This window comes from Meles meles, chromosome 3 (genome assembly GCF_922984935.1).
Source record: "Meles meles chromosome 3, mMelMel3.1 paternal haplotype, whole genome shotgun sequence".
In the NCBI taxonomy this organism is placed as follows: Eukaryota; Metazoa; Chordata; class Mammalia; order Carnivora; family Mustelidae; genus Meles; species Meles meles.
Window position 1 is genome coordinate 35,222,886 of NC_060068.1, and position 18,444 is coordinate 35,241,329.

An 18,444-nucleotide genomic window follows, 5' to 3' on the forward strand; every position below is an offset into this window, starting at 1 on the left:
GACTCCCAGGGCCCCAACCCAGAGGGTCTTGCGCCAGCTGGTGAGTACACTCGTTTTTTTCTTTTGCGCGTGTACTTTGGGAGCTCTGATCTGCATTTTTACCCGTAGGAATTCCAACTTGTATCTGGGTTGACACTGGCTCAAGCGGACACATCGCGGGCCATTGACCGGGGGTCTTGAGAGACGTCACTTGACCCCACAGGGGTTTTGAGTACCCCGCTGTTTCAGGGAGTTAGAGTCCCCCTAGGTGGTCACCAGGGGGTTCATGGTCCCCCAAGGTAGTCAGGGGTTTCGAGTCCCCCTAGGCAGTCAAGCGTCTTGTTTTTGTTGTCAGTTGTGATGTTTGTTAAATGTATGGGAATTTTGTCTGTTGTGCTGGTTGTTAAGTTTATGGGAATTTTTGGAAGAGGTATCCCTTACCCCCGCCTGGAGGGCAAGATCCTCATCTGTGAGGAGAGTCAGCTGCCGTTGCTGTCGGATTCTCCCTTAACTTCCTTTCAGTTCTGTCTTCGGGGCCGCGCTGGATCATTTGTCTGTGTGAGTGTGTTCTTGTTAATTGTTGTAAGTGTATGTGCCTTGTTGTGGACTGAAGGCATGATGGGACAGACACAGACTACCCCTCTGTCCCTGATGATTAACCACTTCTCGGATGTCACGGAGAGAGCTCATAATCTGAGCACAGATGTACAAAAGGGAAAGTCTCGGACTTTCTGCATGCCTGAGTGGCCAGCTTTTAATGTAAAATGGCCCCAGGAGGGAACCTTTCAACAGTCTATTATCTTACAGGTTAAGGCCGTCACCTTCAGAGAAAAACCACACGGTCACCCTAACCAAATACCTTATATACTGGTCTGGCAAGACATGATAGAGAATCTTCCCTCCTGGCTTAAACCTTTTCTCCCTCCCAAAGCAGGACCTACACCCAAGATCCTGGCCCTGCAGAAACCAACTCCTAAGTCTAACAAGAAAGCGGAGTCCAAACCAAAGACTCCACTTTACCCGGTCTTCCAGGACACTCCCATGGAGGACTTGATTTTTCTGCCACCACCTGATTTTTCTCCCCCCACCCCGTCTACCCCTCCAGTAGAGGCATCAGGGGCTGTCAAGGGATTGCTACCCCCCCTTCCAGATGGAGGGGCCCCCATGCATGAGCCGGTGGCAGGGATGGGTGGACGGACCCATCGAGCGGCCCCAGCCTAAAACCTGGGACCGGCCGATTCCATTGTCCTTCCCCTCTGCTCTATGGGACCCCCTGATGAAATGGGGGACAACAATTGTTATATTGGCCATTCTCTATTAGTGATTTATACAATTGGAGAACTCAAAATGCAAGGTTCTCTGATAACCCAAAAGATCTGATTGGTCTTTGGATACTGTTCTTTTTACCCACCTGGGATGACTGTCAGCAGCTCTTGCAGGTCCTCTTTACCACTGAGGAAAGAGCGAATCCAGATGGAAGCCCGGAAGTCTGTCCTGGGTGAGGACAGACAGCCAACTCAGAACTCTGATCTCATAAATGCAGCTTTCCCCTTGTCTCACCCTGCTTGGGACTACCACTCAGCAGAAGGTAAGGAGAGGCTCCGGGTCTACCGCCAGACTCTAATGGCAGGTTTCAAGGCTGCAGCACGCAAGCCTACCAATCTGGCCAAGGTATATGATATAAAACAGAGTAAAGATAAGAGTCCGGCAGCATTCCTAGAAAGGATCATAGAGGCGTTCAGAAAGTACACCCCTATGAATCCAGAGGCCCCAGGGACCAAAGCTTCCATAGTTATGGCTTTTGTTAACCAAGCCACTCTGGACATTAAAAGGAAATTACAGAGGGTGGAAAGACTAGGAGAGAAAAGCCTACAGGATCTGATAGTGGTTGCAGAAAGAGCCTACAATAACAGAGACCCTGGAGGAGCAACAGGCTAGGATAAGTGACCGTCAGACTCGGAACCTGGCTAAGATCCTACTGGCCATGACCATGGATGACCCACATGAAAAACAGATGTCTCAAGAAGCTGGCTTCAGGAGAAGGTAAGGGGGACGGCCCCCACTGAGAACGCCCAAAACTGAATAGAAACTAGTGTACTTATTGCAGGAAAGAAGGCCACTGGGCAAGAGTCTGCCCCTGGTTAAAGGAATCCCTCGACAAAAGACCAAAGGCCTCCACTACTATCTTGGAGGTCGAAGAGTTAGAAGACTAGGGGAGTCGGGGTTTGGCACCCCTCCCCGAGCCCAGGGTAACCCTTAAAGTGGAGGGGCAACCAATTAAATTCCTAGTAGACACCGGGGCACAGAACTCTGTCTTGTACAACCTCAAGGGAAGACCTCATACAGGGGGCCACAGGCACTAAACAGTATTCATGGACTACCCGAAGAACAGTGGATCTCGGCGTGGGCTGGGTAACCCACTCCCTCATGGTCATTTCTGAGTGCCCCTACCCCGTTAGGCCAGGACCTACTCACCAAGATGGGAGCCCAAATTAGTTTCTGCCCTGAAGGGGCAAAGGTTCTGGATAAAGAGGGACACCCAATCCAGGTGCCTGTCATGAACCTGGAGGATGAAGATCGTCTTTACCAAACACCCCCAGAACCAATGACCGACATTGATCACTGGTTGCAGAAGTTTCCCCAAGCGTGGGCAGAAACTGGGGTCATGGGTCTGGCCCAACATCGGCCAGCCATATACATTGAACTCAAGCCAGGAGCAGATCCAGTCAGGGTCCGCCAATACCCCATGCCTCTCACAGCATGGACTGGGATCATCCCACACATCCGGCGACTGCTAGACTCAGGCATACTGCAACCTTGTCAGTCGGCATGGAACACTCCCCTGCTGCCGGTGCGAAAGCCACACTGTAATGATTATAGACCGGTCCAGGACTTGAGGGAAGTTAACCGACGGGTGATGGACATGCACCCTACGGTCCCAAATCCCTACACCCTCCTCTCCACCTTGTCCCCAGACAAGACTTGGTATACAGTGCTAGACCTAAAGGATGCCTTTTTCAGCTTGCCCTTGGCCCCAAAGAGCCAAGACCTCTTCGCTTTTGAATGGGCAGACCCAGAGAAGGGCATCAATGGCCAGCTCACCTGGACTCGACTACCGCAAGGATTCAAGAATTTGCCCACCATCTTCGATGAGGCACTGCATGAAGACGTAGATGAGTTCCGTGCCAAACACCCTAATCTGACTCTGTTACAATATGTAGATGATATCCTGTTGGCAGCAGAGGAGCAGGAAACATGCCTACAAGGCACCAAGGACTTGCTCCAAACAATAGCAACTCTGGGATACCGGGCTTCAGCTAAGAAGGCCCAGATCTGCAGAATGGAGGGGAGATACCTGGGGTACAAATTAAAAGATGGACAAAGATGGTTAACGGATGCATGGAAGGAGACTGTCATGAGAATCCCACAGCCTCGAAATGTCCGCCAGGTACGTGAATTCCTAGGGTCGGCTGGGTTCTGCCAATTGTGGATCCCAGGTTTCGCTGACATAGCTAAGCCCCTCTATGAGGCCACGAAACAAAAACAGGACTTTGTATGGACTGAGGCCATGGACAAAGCCTTCAATGACCTTAAACAAGCCTTGCTTTTGGCCCCGGCCCTCAGGCTGCCTGATCTGACTAAGCCCTTCCATCTTTACATGGATGTAAAGGAAGGGGTGGCAAAGGGAGTCCTAGTTCAATACATGGGCCCTTGGAAGAGACCGGTGGCCTACCTCTCAAAGAAATTAGATGCCGTGGCCACTGGACGGCCTCCATGTTTAAACATTATTGCTGCAGTGGCCACCATGGTTAAAGATGCAGATAAGCTGACTATGGGGCGGGAACTATAAGTCACTAGCCCACATGCCATTGAAGGGGTACTCAACCCCCAGACCGATGGGTCAGCAGTGCCCACATGACCCATTACCAGAGCTTGCTTTTGAACCCTACCAGAATTTTGTTCCAGGCACCGACAGCCCTAAACCCAGTGACACTGCTCCCCAGCCCTGACGGGGACCCCCCCCCAACCACATCACTGCCAAGAAATCCTGGCTCAGGTGTAGAGTCAGTGCCGATCTCCAGGACCAACCGCTGCCAGATGCAGATGACACCTGGTATACAGATGGCAGTAGCTTTGTCCGGGAAGGAATCAGGTATGCAGGGGCAGCTGTGACCAAAGAGACAGAGACTGTCTGGGCAGAACCGTTGGCGGCTGGGACTTCTGCCCAACGTGCAGAACTGATTGCACTAACCAAGGCGCTAACAATGGGAGCAGGCAAGCAGATAAACATCTATACTGATAGCGGGTACGCCTTTGTCACAGCCCACATCCCCGGAGCCATTCATAGAGAAAGAGGGCTCTTAACAGCAGAAGGAAAGACTATTAAAAACAAGGCATAAATCCTCGAGATCCTAAGGGCCCTCTGGCTGTCTAAGGCACTGGCCATTATCCATTGTCTAAGACATCAAAAGGCAGACACGCCCGTGGCCAGGGGAAACTGGCTGGCTGACTTAAAGGCAAAGGAGGCAGCTCTTTCAGTGGACCATGTCTTAGTGACCACACTGCCCGATCTGGGAGCATCGAGCCTGCCAGACAGCCCCAACTACGCTGACGCAGACTTACAATGGATTAGGCATCTGCCCAGGACACAATGCCTGCATGGCCGGTGGAGAGCTGCAGACAGCAGCATAATCCGACCAGAGGAACTAAGATGGCGACCCCTATCCAAAATGCACAGGAGGACACACATGGGAACAAAAAAATGGAAGACTTGGTGTGACATGCAACCATCACTATCAAAGACTCCCGATCAAAGATTGAACAGGTTGTGGCAAGCTGCCACACATGCCAATTAACTAATGCCACCGCCCATGGATCTAACCCAGGCACCCGGCTCTGGGGGGACCACCCAGGAGCCTACTGGGAAGTGGACTTCACTGAGATAAAAGCTGAAAAATATGGATCCAGGTATTTACTGGTATTTGTAGATACTTTTTCAGGATGAACAGAGGCATTTCCCACCAAACATGAAACCACACAGACCGTGACCGAGAAACTGCTGGAAGACATCTTACCAAGGTATGGTTTTCCCGTTAAGATTGGATCAGACAACGGACCAGGATTCGTCTCTAAGGTGACACTGGGAGCGGCACTGGTCCTTGGGGCAGATTGGAGATTACATTGCGCATATAGGCCCCAAAGCTCAGGACAGGTAGAGAGGATGAACAGAACATTAAAAGAGACCTTGACTAAATTAGCCTTGGAGACTGGCGGGGATTGGGTGACTCTCCTCCCCTTCACCCTATATAGGGTACGAAACTCCCCATATAAGACTGGACTTACCCCTTACGAGATCATGTTTGGTATTCCTCCACCTTTTATTCCCAATTTAAAACCTAAGGTGCTTGCTGAGTTTGATCACCAACTCCTTTTCTCCCTCCAAATGTTACAACAAACCCATGAACAGGTGTGGCCTAAGCTGAGGGCCCTCTACGAGACTGGGCCACCCCCGGACCCCCATCGATATCAGCCGAGTGATGGGTGTACGTCCGGAGATAAACACCAGACACTTCAACCACACTGGAAGGGACCCTACATCGTGATCCTGACCACTCTCACCACTCTCCAGGTTGATGGGATTACTCCCGGGGTCCACTACACCCATGTCCGGCCAGCTGACCCACACAGCGTTCTCAAGGACTTTGTCCCAGAATGGAAAAGTCAGCCCGACAAGGACAATCCCCTAAAGCTAAGACTGTGTGTCATTCTCACTTATCCCACAAATGTTGCTTACTTTTGTCAAAGACCAAGTCAGTACAGTTCAGTTCATGGTACTCAGACAGCAATACCACTTGTTGCTGAGACCAGCCTGGACCTTGTTGCTGAGACCAGCCTGGACCTTGTTGCTGAGAACAGCCTGGACCTTGTTGCTGAGACCAGCCTGGACCTTGTTGCTGAGACCAGCCTGGACCTTGTTGCTGAGACCAGCCTGGACCCATGATTGGGTCTTCCTTAGGTTCCTCTGAGAGGGGGAAATGTGGAGGCTGAGAAAAATTAAGGCCCTCCCACCTCAGGTTTAGCCTTAGCATAAGTACAACCAACTTAGCTCCGGCAGCCATCTCAGACCCTGTGCCCAAGGGCTGAACTTTGACCTACTTTACGCTAGTTCTAAGGACCCCCCACCCAGCTTTAGTAACAGGAACCCATAAATAGCCCAGCCTTAACTGAACCCGGGGTCCAAGTCCCTACTGCGCTGTGTCAGGTATACTTGGGCCCAAGCTTAAGCTTGTCAAATAAACCCTCAGTGTGATTGCATCGGTGTTGGCTCCTTGGTGGTCTCTCGGACCTGAAAATTCGGGTACAACAATACCATTCTTCAGCTCTTGGCATATGAAAATGCCAATTCTGATTGCAAAAAACTGATAGCACCTTTAAGCGCAAAGGAACGTTAACAGATTCTATTAAGTTATGTCAAGGAGTGGGAACAGGGACTTACAAAGCTGAAGTTAGCCCAAGCAATGGCTGCTTTAACTACAGGCAAGTTTAAAGGTCACTGCTTTAATTGTGGACAGACAGGGTATACCAAAGCACACTGATTTTGTGCTACCTAAAATTACCTCTAAAAACCCACTAATGGAGGTTCCTATTTACTTTTCTGACGGCTCCATCAAAGGAAAAGCTTGTTATTATGGTCCGACCTCAAAAATTATATCTACAGAAGGCCACTCAGCACAAAAATCAAAATTAATGGCAGTTATTACATTGTTTGAAGATGTTCCTTCTGAATAAGGGCCATCTGTACCCCCAATGTTTATAGCAGCTATGGCTACAGTCACCAAACTGTGGAAAGAACCAAGATGCCCTTCAATGGGCCAATGGGTAAGGAAGATGTGGTCCATATACACGATGGAGTATTATGCCTCCATCAGAAAGGATGAATACCCAACTTTTGTAGCAACATGGAAGGGACTGGAAGAGATTATGCTGAGTGAAATAAGTCAAGCAGAGGGAGTCAAGTATCATATGGTTTCACTTATTTGTGGAGCATAACCAACAACATGGAGGACATGGGGAGATGGAGAGGAGAAGGGAGTTGAGGGAAATTGGAAGGGGAGGTGAACCATGAGAGACTATGGACTCTGAAAAACAACCAGAGGGTTTTGAAGGGGCGGGGGTTGGGAGGTTGGGGAACCAGGTGGTGGGTAATAGGGAGGGCACGTACTGCATGGAGCACTGGGTGTGGCGCAAAAACAATGAATACTGTTACACTGAAAAGAAATTTTTTAAAAAGTGGGAAAAAAAATAAAGCAATGGGACTTCACCAAAAAAAATAAAAAGATGTTCCTTCTGCATTTAATTAGTTATCTGATTCTTTATATACAGTGTATGTTTTACAGCATATTGAAACTGCTACCATTTCTACATCTGATGTCTCCCTTCACTCACTATTTCACAATTTACAATCCCTTATTCATCAACGCTCTGCCCCTTTTTATGCCACACACATCCAAAGTCATAGTGGCCTTCCTGGCCCATTAACGGAAGAAATGAAATAGCCAACTCTCACATTTTCTCAGCTTTTCAGGAAGCATCCCATTTTCACTTTCACACACACACAAACCAAAAAGGATTTAGACACAAATTCCCTATCACTAAAGAACAAGCAAATTCTATCGTTCACTCCTGCCCTTGCGCTGCCATCAATCTGCCTACACAGCCAGCGGGTGTCAACCCATGAAGCAAAAGAGCCAATGAAATATCCCAGGGGGATGTCGCTCCATCCCTTCATCTGGGAAACAGTCTTTTGTTCATGTTACTATAGATACACATTCTCGCTTCATATGGGCCACAGTCCCAACAGGAGAAACTGCTGCACATGTTATCAGACATCTCCACTCTGTCTTTGCAGTCATGGGAATGCCCAAAGCTATAAAAACCGAGAAGGCACCCACTTATGTTTCCAATAAGCTAAAATCCTTTCTTAAGTCATGGAATATTAAATAGTCCACTGGAATCCCATATAATCCTCAAGGACAAGGAATTGTAGAGTGGGTTAGTCAAATATTACAATCACAGTTTAACAAACAAACAGGGGAATACAAGGTCCTCCTCAAGAAATATTAGCACAACTTTTATTTATTCTTAATTTTTTGAAGAGTGATGACGAAAACACTGCAGCAGTAGAAAGACTGTCACCATCTCTCAGAACAATGGACTGAACCAAACATGCTTGAACATGTACGAGCAACAGGCCTCTGGGGGAGAGCATGATAGACGTCCTTGAAGCTGAGCAGCTGGTGGAACCCCACCTGCTTTTTTCTGTTATCTCCCCTTCCCTCGAGATCACGGCAGTTAATTAGATGATTCCTTTAAATGTGTTTACTCAACCACAAACCCTGCACTGCTTGATCAGGCATATCTTGCTTATCTATAATCTCCTTCGAATCCTGTGGGAACACAACCCGGATCCTCACCAGTGTGACTGGGCTCGGGTAGAATCCTGTGAGAAAACACCAGGAGATGGAGGGCAGGAGTCTTCCTGGGCTAATGCCCACAATACACATGGGAGGATCCTTGGGGGGTTTTCATGTCCTACTTTAGATAGATCTGTGAAGTGTGGAGAATCCTTAACTTGCTCTTGTCATTTAAAGCTAAAAGACATTGTCATTGAAAGCTAAGAGATAATCGTTGTTCACTGGTCTCACTTGATCGCCGCATGTAAATCATAGCTCACAGGTAGCGCAGGTATGCCCTGCGCATAAATCTATATCCTGTTTGTAATCAGATCTTGTGGAAGGTATAAGAGAAGCGATTGTAAGAAATAAAGACCTCTACTGATCCTCAGTCGGTAGTCCCCCCATCATTTCAGCTCGGATCACCAGGATCCCCACCTTGCGAAGGTGACAGCCACAGACACATCTGCTGGGTTTAAGTACTGTCACCCCATCTGGGAGCCCCTCCCCCTGGGGCATCTCTGGAGGTAGATACTGGTGCTTAATAAGCCTCCTTAAACCAGGACTAGGTGCTCATGGGAAGCCTTTCGAAGACTCCCCTTCAGGTCACAGGAGATAGCCACTGCAGGTGCAAAGAGCCAGGGGTCCCTTTTCTTGGTACCAGAGGTGTCTATATGCAGCCTGTTGGGTGGATTCCCCACCCACCTCCAGGCCTCCAAGAGATAACTTGATGCTGTCAGAAATCATGAAGTGTGGGGCGCCTGGGTGGCTCAGTGGGTTAAAGCCTCTGCCTTTGGCTCAGGTCATGATCCCAGGGTCCTGGGATCAAGCCCCGCATTGGGCTTTGCTCGAGCAGCAGGGAGCCTGCTTCCTCCTCTCTCTCTACCTGCCTCTGTGCCTACTTGTGATCTCTGCCTGTCAAATAAGATCTTTTAAAAAAAAGAAAGAAAAGAAATCATGAAGTGTGAAGGAGTCAGGAGTGAACATGATGCTGGCCTGACCAAGGTAGGACCAAGATGACCATTCAGAGTCCCCTTGTCCCCATGCTTCCCTCTGAGACCTGCAGGAGGAGACAGCTACCAGCAGGGGCAGCACAGACACCAAAGGGCTGACGGGTCTGTAGTGGGGAAGGCATGGCTCCTCTTAAGGGGGTGGGGGGGGCTGGTCCCTGAGCACACAGGTGGTCCTTGTGTCTGAGCTCCCCGTCCACTGCCCTACCTCACCTACCAGCAGCCTCTTAGATGCTTGAGTTTACACGACCAGCACATCCCTCCATTTCTCTCTGCTTCAATTTCTTTTCCCATTAGAGTCTTACAATATCATTTTCCCCACGCCATCCAGAAATCTTCAGAGACTCCATCTCTCCAAATGCATAATGGCTTCTCCACCCAGAGCGCACATTAGAACCACCAAGGACCTTCAGAACTGCTGCTACTTGGGCCCTGCCTAGACCACATCAGACTCACTGAAAAATGGTCCCTCTTCTGCACTGGGAAACCCTCTCCAGATTGTTCTGAGGGGCAGTTGCATTGAATCCTGATGTTGTAGATGAGAACTATGTATTCCTTAAACAATAACCCCTGGAGGATTTTACTAGTTACCAAGCACATTTAGATACGGCCTTAAGAAAAAAACACATGCTGGCAACGGGTCTTTGGGGTGTTAAGAGTCTATTCAGCCAGAGTGGCCCCACCCCAGTTGAACTGCCATTTTGTTGTAAAACTTAAATTGACTCTTCCCCCCCTCCCCGGGGAACTTACTTAAAAACAAGTCCCGGAAACCAGCCCCAGGTAACAAAGTCCAAATACAAGGGTGGGTCAGGCCAGGTGGAGGTATTCAATCAGTGGGGGTGCATACTGTCTCCTAGCTACCAAGGAGTATGGGCCCACCCTTTGGGCACCTTTTGGGCACCAATTCTGACCAAGGTGATAGGCTGGTTCAAATGTCTATGAGGGTAAATTGTAATTCAATTGGTCAACTAGCATCACTGTGCAGCTTTCTCTGTGTGTTACAATTTGATTGTCCACCTGTGTGTGGCCAGGCCCAACCACATGGCCTTTGTTCTATAAAAGTTAGTCTTTGAAACAGAGAGGTCATCATCCTCTCTGTAAGGGGCAGCCCCGACCGGTCTGTTTGACAGTCAGTCTGATTCTTGATGCTTGGCGCAAAATAAAGTTTTGTTTGACCTTCGCTTTCTATCAGTCTCACTCCTTTGACCATGGACCCATTATTGGGGGACCCAACATTGGGGACCCAACAGGGGGAAAGGACGATATATGACCATGAAGCTGAGCAGCTGGGGATGCCCGGCTCACTCAGGGCTGAATGAAATACGGCCTGTTTCCCTTTTCTGTTGTCACTCCTTTCTCTTCCCAGGAGTGCCTGTTGTTAGATGAGTACTTTGAATGTGCTTGGTTAACTATAAACTTTACCCTCCTTCTTGTTTGTCCACAAGACATGTAACTAATGTTTGACCTTCATTGGTTCCTCTGTTGGCTACTGTTTCTATCTAATAAAAGTGAGACAGTGGAGTTGTTCGGGGCAGCAGTCTTTTTGACTATTGTCCCCTGCTCCCTTTCTCTTGCAGCTGACTTGTTTGTGACTAATTCTTCTCCCAGTTCACCGACTGGAAGCAGCAATTCAGCACGAACATCCCAGCTCCCTGGCGCAAGCAGAGGTGGGAGAAGGCCAAGGAGACCCCCGTTCTCAGGGGCAGCTTATGAAAATGCATGCTGTTCCCACGGCAGATCTCTATGCAGGCTGCATGCTGAAGTCACACAGAGGCTGCAAAAATGTAAATCCCTGGACCTCCATCCACGTGTACTGAGGTCTCCAACACCGGGACTGACCTTTGAAAAGAGGAGTCCACTGAAGCTTCAGGACTGGGAAGCTGCCTGCAGCTGAATTCACTTGGACATACAACCCATGAGCTCATGGAGCTGAGACAGCAGTGGGAGAGGGAGCCTTGACCAAGGACCAACACTGGGATTTGCTAGATGTTAGCTGAGGTCCAGGACAGACTAAGGGGAGAGCACCTACCGCAGGGTCACTCTCTGGCAGGCCTTTATGCACAAGGCAATGGACACCTCAAGCAGGAGCAGGAGTCAGCCAGATGAAGAGCATTTGAAGGCCCTATGCACCCAACACGGCAGGAGCAGAGCTCCGGAGACCAATCATGCTTGATGGACACAGCACGGTGCACAAGATCAGTGTCGCTGCAACCCAGACAATGAAAGAAATTCAGCCTGATCAGTGAAGTAGACACAGAGAAAGTCGCTGTCCTGAATAGCAAAAACAAGTCAAGGAGACTTGATCTGCACATGAGAGTCAGATCCCCATCAGAATACTGCGGCTGTTGGCCATGGGAGGAACCTTCCCTGCCTGGACTTTTGACATCTACTGTGGAAAGAACATCTAGTTCATGCCCCACATGTATGATGTAGGATTTCAAGATTCCTGCTCAAGTTGAAGCTGTGAGTGAAGGTTAAAGGGAATTCAGGAAATGTTCCCTAGGAGGAGACACTGTCCATTTGATGAAGTTCTAGAATCTAGGTGAGGTTCTGTAAGGACCTATTTTATATTTTATCTTAGCCAGAGTCTTCCACTGAGGTTAAACAATAACTTTGTTGTTTAACCCTTAAACAGTCCCTGCTCCCCTTCCCCCAGGGGACTTAAAACCAGTCCCGGAAACCAGCCTTAGGTAACAAAGTCCAAATACAAGGGTGGGTCAGGCCAGGTGGAGACATTCAATCAGTGGGGGACACATACTGTCTCCTAGCTACCAAGATGATGGACTAGTTTCCATGGCTACTGTGGGATGAATTGTAATTCAATTGGCCACCTGTGTGTGGCCAGGCCCAACCACATGGCCTTTGCTCTATAAAAGTTAGTCTGAAAAGCAGGGAGGGGTCGTCCTCTCTGTAAGGGCAGCCCCGACCGGTCTGTTTGATGGTCGGTCTGATTCTTGATGTTTGGCGCGAAATAAAGCTTTGCTTGACTTTAGCTTTGTATCAGTCTCGCTCCTTTAATCACGGAACCATTATTGGGGGCCCCATTTGGGGGGAACCCAACATTGGAGGCTCGTCCGGGATTAAACAAGAACTGAGCCAGCATCGGAATTTCTGGGTCTGAATCTGTCTGTCCAGTTGCAGAGCTCCAGGTATGGCCCACAGGGGAGAAGCTGGACACAGCCATGCTCCCCAGGGCTGAAGTGGATGCGGGGATGCCCCATCCCTCTTCTGGTAGATCGTCTAGGGGTCCAAGCCCCCCCAGGCGGTCATCTGGGTCTGTAGGGGGCCTGGTAAGCCCTGCCTGTAGGGGCCGGGAAAACCCCCACCCATGGCTCTGGGTAAGGGCTGCTGGGTTTGTGGTTGTCATTGTCTTGTCTCTTTGTAGTCTGTTGTGGTGTTTGTTGTGTTTGAAGGAATGGGGCAAGCAGAGAGTAAGGGGACTCTGACTTTAGTCTCTCCGTTCTTCCTAATAGATGTGGGGTTTTCCCCCGACTCATTTCGTGTGTTAATGGCTATAACTGGAGCCAACTGGGGTTAGTCTAACTCGGGACAGAGACTTTAAGGAATATTCCCAAGCAGCTGCCGAAACTACCTTTGTTTTGGGGACATTCCTTGCCTTCTCTGGCCTGACATGGACTGCCTAGCCCCTCCCCCTTGCTGGCGGGAAAGCATGGCGTCTGCTCCTCTCTTGGAGCTGATGAGCTCTAGAACTGGGAACCCTTTCTCTCCTTCTGGTGGCACTTCGTTCTGTACTTCACTGTCAGGAAACAAGAAGAGCGCCCCCTGGACCTAACACCCGCCACTCTGGATCTTCCCACCCAGGTCTCAGGTAAACATTCGAAGCAGAGTGGGCCCAGGTGGAATGTAAATCAGTATTTGAACTTAGTTAAGTTTGTAGAGTTAATTAGGATTAACATGTCTTTTGAGTTATCAGTAGTAAATGTGAGACTTCAGAGTTTTAAAGTCAGATAAGCTCGTGTTATTCGTTAAAATCTGTTAAAATCTGTGTTGAAATCTGTTAGCAAAGAGATGACTAAACTGATGGTTAATCATCTGTCTCAAGGTTTTAATGAGTAATTGTTAAAGTAGATTTCAAAGTCTTTGCTGAAACTTTAAACCAAATGGGATAAAATGCTAGAGAGCTGGTCACTGGAACTAAGTTTATGCTTTTGAAACCTGTTGGTAAACATCTTTTGTGCCTAACTGAATTCTGTTGTAACAGCCCCGGGGCCACTGTCTGAGCTAGACCCATTCCTAAAGAATGGAAGGGGAGACTAATCGCCTCCCATTAGCCAGGGATACCCAAAGGGGAGGGTGTCCAACCTGTTTGAATCCAAAGAGTGCCTGACTGTGTCTGTATGGCTCCGCTGCTTTGGCTACGGAGTCTGAGTGGGCTGCACCCTGAGTCTCGTGGGTGTCATATGGCATAACGGTCATCTACTCCTCGGAGTAGCTTGGTCTGGGGTTTATACAGACAGACCTTAGCTAAGACGCTTCTAAGTTCCCACGAGGGATGCGAGCAGGACAGCATCTGAAAGATCCCCCTCCCTTTGTCTGCGACATCATTTACGATGGGAAGGAAACCCTGAAAACTCACTATCTTAGGAAGAAAACAAGAGGAAAGACACTGATATAGAAAAGCTGGTTTTCTCTCTGGTTAAAAGGGCAGAGTTTTCTTAGGTTAGTTGATCTGTAAATGGTTTTCTCTTTGCCTGCCCAGAGTTGTAAATGAGATCTCTTTGACTCATAAGGCTTTTCCTTGATATGCTAAGTTACTCAGGGAGTACTGATAAACCTTGCCTTACATTTGGGTAACCATCCTAAAGGAAATTCATATGGGAGACTTTCAGGACAAATACAGGTCTTTGATATGTTAAAATCCTGGGAACTGAAATGGGTAAGAATTTCCAGAAGTAAGGGCTACATTCCGACTAAACCAGAATTAGCAACATGGGACTAGATGACCTGAAAGGTTGTAATGTTGTGTTTCTTAATGTTTTGTCTTATTTTAAACATGACTGGTTCTGTAATGTTTGCTCTTCCAGACTAGGGAAACTTTTTCTTATCTGTAACTTATAAAGATATAGAAGTGCTCATTTGTAATGAATCAAGGCATTCAACTTTTCTCTCTACTTGAACCCTCTGAAACCAAAAGGTATTAGTAAGTATTCTTTCTTCCATGGCAATCAGTCATTTGCATAAGTTCAGTAAGAATCTGTTCTCCTTGTAACAGGACACCATTGGAAACTGGTTATTTTACCAAGGCTTTGACTGGAATGTCGATTTTGAAAAGACTCAGATATGACCAAACAGTTTAAAGGAACTAAGGTTGACTTTATGAAACCTGGAGCCATAAAGCCCTTTGGAACTGTTGGCCGGATACCTTGCTTACAGAGTTCCCAGCAGCCTCACCAGGTGAGTAAAGAATGTCACTCCTTGGTAGGTGCAGGGCCTCAGGAAGAGGACTTCGCCCAATCTGACAGGTATTGCAGGAATGTCTGATGGCAACTACGTGGCTCGGCTTCTGGCCCGGAGAGGCTACTAAAAGTTCAACCTAGAGATTCCTTATAAGAAGTTCCAGCAAAGCAGATTCTAAAAGATCTATATGATCACACTCACTGTTCTTGCGGAGCTGATGTAAATAATTAGGCCAAGTTTGTTAAAACTGGACTTGTTTTTCAAATGCCTTAGTCCTGATTTGGATATCTCTGGAAATGGTTTAGAGAGAAAAATTATGTTTTAATAACATGCCTTGATGGGAGTTAAATTCTAAATTAGATTGTCTTTAAATGTTTGTTTACCTAAGCTAGGCAGCTTGAGATAAACTTTGGAGACATAGCACGGTAACTTGTGTAAACTGAAAGACCCCCGTCGCCAACTAATTAACTGCTCCTTTGTTATGTAAAGAGTACCCCTGCCTGCAAAGACCCTTCCCCCAGGGTTGAATTCAATGTAACTGCTTCCCCCAGGGTTGAATTCAATGTAACTGCTCTTTTGCCTTTCTGTAACTGCCTGGCTTTTAGGATGTAACTAACTGCTCTTTTGCTTTTCTGTAACCGCTTGGCTCCCTCAATACAATGTTAGTTGGTAACTTCATAATAGCTGTTTCTTAGCAAGATAGGGCACTCCCTGCAAACAGCTTTCTCGTAAGATATGGCCTAATACCTGACCACATAGGCAGGGGGCCGCATAGTCGCATAGTCACGTTAGTCACGTAGGCAGGGGGGCTGCATAGTCACGTAGACAGGATACTTTTCTGCTGAATCACAAGGCCTAACTTCCCCTCTTTGTTTCCCTTTCCCGCCTTTTTCTTTGCGCGCGCGGGTCTCCCAAAGCCAATCCGTAAACACCAAGTATGCCTTTTTCAAATGTTCAAATTGTCAGCCAATCAGCTCCGTCTCATCCAAAACTTGTTTGTACCTGTCTATAAAAACCCTGCACCACTCCAGCCTGGTGTGCTCAGCTAGCAGGAGCTGCTGACTACCCGCAGGCGCCCGCGCTGCGATAAAGAACCTCTTGCTGTTTGCATCCTGTGGCAGTGTTGAATTCTTGGGTAAGGGGATCCGCGGGTCTTTCATAAACGATCTTGCCTTTGCCAGTCAGTCAGCCCTAGACAAACAGCCTTACTGAATGCCCCAGCACTGGCCATCCCAGACGTTACCAAGCCCTTCCACTTGTATGTAGATGAAAAGGCAGGGGTGACTGAAAGAGTTTTGACTCAGACTCTGAGGCCTTGGCAAAGGCCAATAACCTATCTTAGCAAGAAACTAGATCCAGGAGCAGCTGGGTTCCCCCTTGCCTCCGCATAATTGCTGCCACAGCCCTCCTGGCCAAGGATGCAGGTATATTTGCAGAAATGGACTAAATTAGACCATAAAGGGGATTGGGCTAAGACTAGAACAGGAAAGTCAATTCTTCCTCGAAGACTAGGAAGAAAATTAGTAAGCCAAATACATCAGGGCACTTATTTGGGGACACACAAGCTTAAAGAGCTATGGGCAAGCAGTTCCAGATTTCTAAATTAGAGCGTATGGCTCAGGATGTGGTTGGTAGATGTACTCAATGTCAGGCGGTAAATGCGGGAAGAACTAAAATGGGAAGAGGGAAAAGAGATAGAGGTTTGGGTTACCTCTTGTGATCGGGTCAGACAATGACCCTGCATTTATGAGTTCAGTCTCATGGGTATTGGCCAGAGCTGTAGGCACTAATTGGAAACTACATTGTGCCTACCGACCCCGGAGCTCAGGTCAAGTAAAAAGAATGAATCGGACTCTTGAAGAGACCTTGACAAAGTTAATTCTGGAAACTGGTGGTGGGTGGGTAGATCTCCTTCCCTTCGCCCTCCTCAGGGCGTGATGTTCACCCTATTTAAATAAGGTGACCCCATTTGAAATAATGTTCGGGAGACCCCTCCCCCTGCCCTCGATTACAAGAGGTTGCTATAGCAGAAATGACTGATCAGTCTGTACTCCAGCCACTGCAGGCATTACAGTCTGTCTTTAAAAAGCCCACGCAGGGATCTGGACTGTCCACACTGGGACAGAGATGGAGGTGGAGCCATATCCTTACCAACCCGGAGACTTGGTTTGGATATACTGCCACCAACTGGGAAACCTAGAGCCTCGCTGGAAGGGACCGTTTACTGTCATCCTGACCACCCCCACAGCAATAAAAGCAGAAGGCATCAGGGCCTGGATTCATGTGGGTCACATCAAACAAGCCAAAGACGAGAACACCCCCCAGAGGTGGATGCCGCGGCCAATGGACCCCGCCGATCGTGGACTAAAACTAAGACTCAAAAGACAATGAGTTCATTAAATGCCGTGTTTCCCCTTTTGTTAAGATATAGGCAGGAGGTATAAGCAAGTGCAAAATAACAAAGGGGGGGGGCTTAACATACTGTTTCTGGGTAAATCACACTGGAGTCCTAAGTCCTTGAGTTAGCCACAGCATCAGTAGATTGGGTTGACTCAATCAGGTGGGGCAGTTAGAAGTTCTCTGGTGGTTTCGAAAACCACCGACATCTCACTGGGCTTACACATCTCCACCAATCATGGGTGAGGTTTCTATGCCCAATAGAGACAATTCTGGTGAAAGGAAGAGGCTAGAAACAAACTAAGAACACTTGTAGATTATGTGCTTGGTTCCTCACATATACAGACATGGAATTTCAACTTGGTTTGTGAATTGTTTCATTGAAAGGTGTTTGAACCCCTGTCTCTGGGGAACTTTCATCTTCCCTCTAGGCCAGAGCATGCCCACTCCCCTCCCAGGATTCCACTCAGAGCCCAGCTCAGGTGCAGGTATGGGAGGATACCAGAAGAGAATGAAGGCCCAAAATCTGGAATGAGCCAAATGGGACAGTGGCCTTGCTGGGTCTGACTCAGTCCACAGATAGCCCTGGAATCTGCCCACCAAAACACTTCCAGGATCTCCAGAAACAGCTGTCAGCTGAGGGGCAAGGGAGCTGAGTCATAGCTACGTCCCAGGACCTTGGAGCTCAGTCCCACATAAGCAGCCTCCCTGTGGGCAGGGAGGAGCAGCCTGGACACTCTCCCTCCCACACCATGGCTGGGGCTGAGCAGCTGGCACTGGGAGACTTGGGTGTGAAGAGTTGGCAAGTAGATCCAGAACCTCACTAAGGCAAAAGGCAAATAGAAGCTCTCTGGCCCATATTCAAGGTCCATCACCAGAAATCCCACTACATCCCAGAGTTCCGTCACAACCAGAAGGCCGTCAGCACACAACCAAAGGGGCACTAAAACAAGGTCATGGAAGATCTGAAGCCTGTCACCTATTCAGGCTGTGTTTCCGTCTTTGGAACGAGCTGCTTTGCCATGTACCTGAAGCCTGTGGGGTGGGTCACATTCATGGACCGCCAGCCCTAGTGGATGCAGGGGCTGCTCTGACTGAGATCACTCTGACACAGACATTGCTCAGGAGTGTCAACTTCAACCATGACCAGGGACATCAGAAGCACAGGGGGCCAAGTAAGTGACATG

At 48.4% G+C, this 18,444-nt stretch overlaps 1 pseudogene; it reads left to right on the plus strand.

The window, feature by feature from the left end:
• The first annotated feature begins 1,200 nt into the window (after positions 1–1,200).
• LOC123939211 lies at positions 1,201–4,835 on the plus strand (annotated as a pseudogene).
• Positions 4,836–18,444: the final 13,609 nt, after the last annotated feature.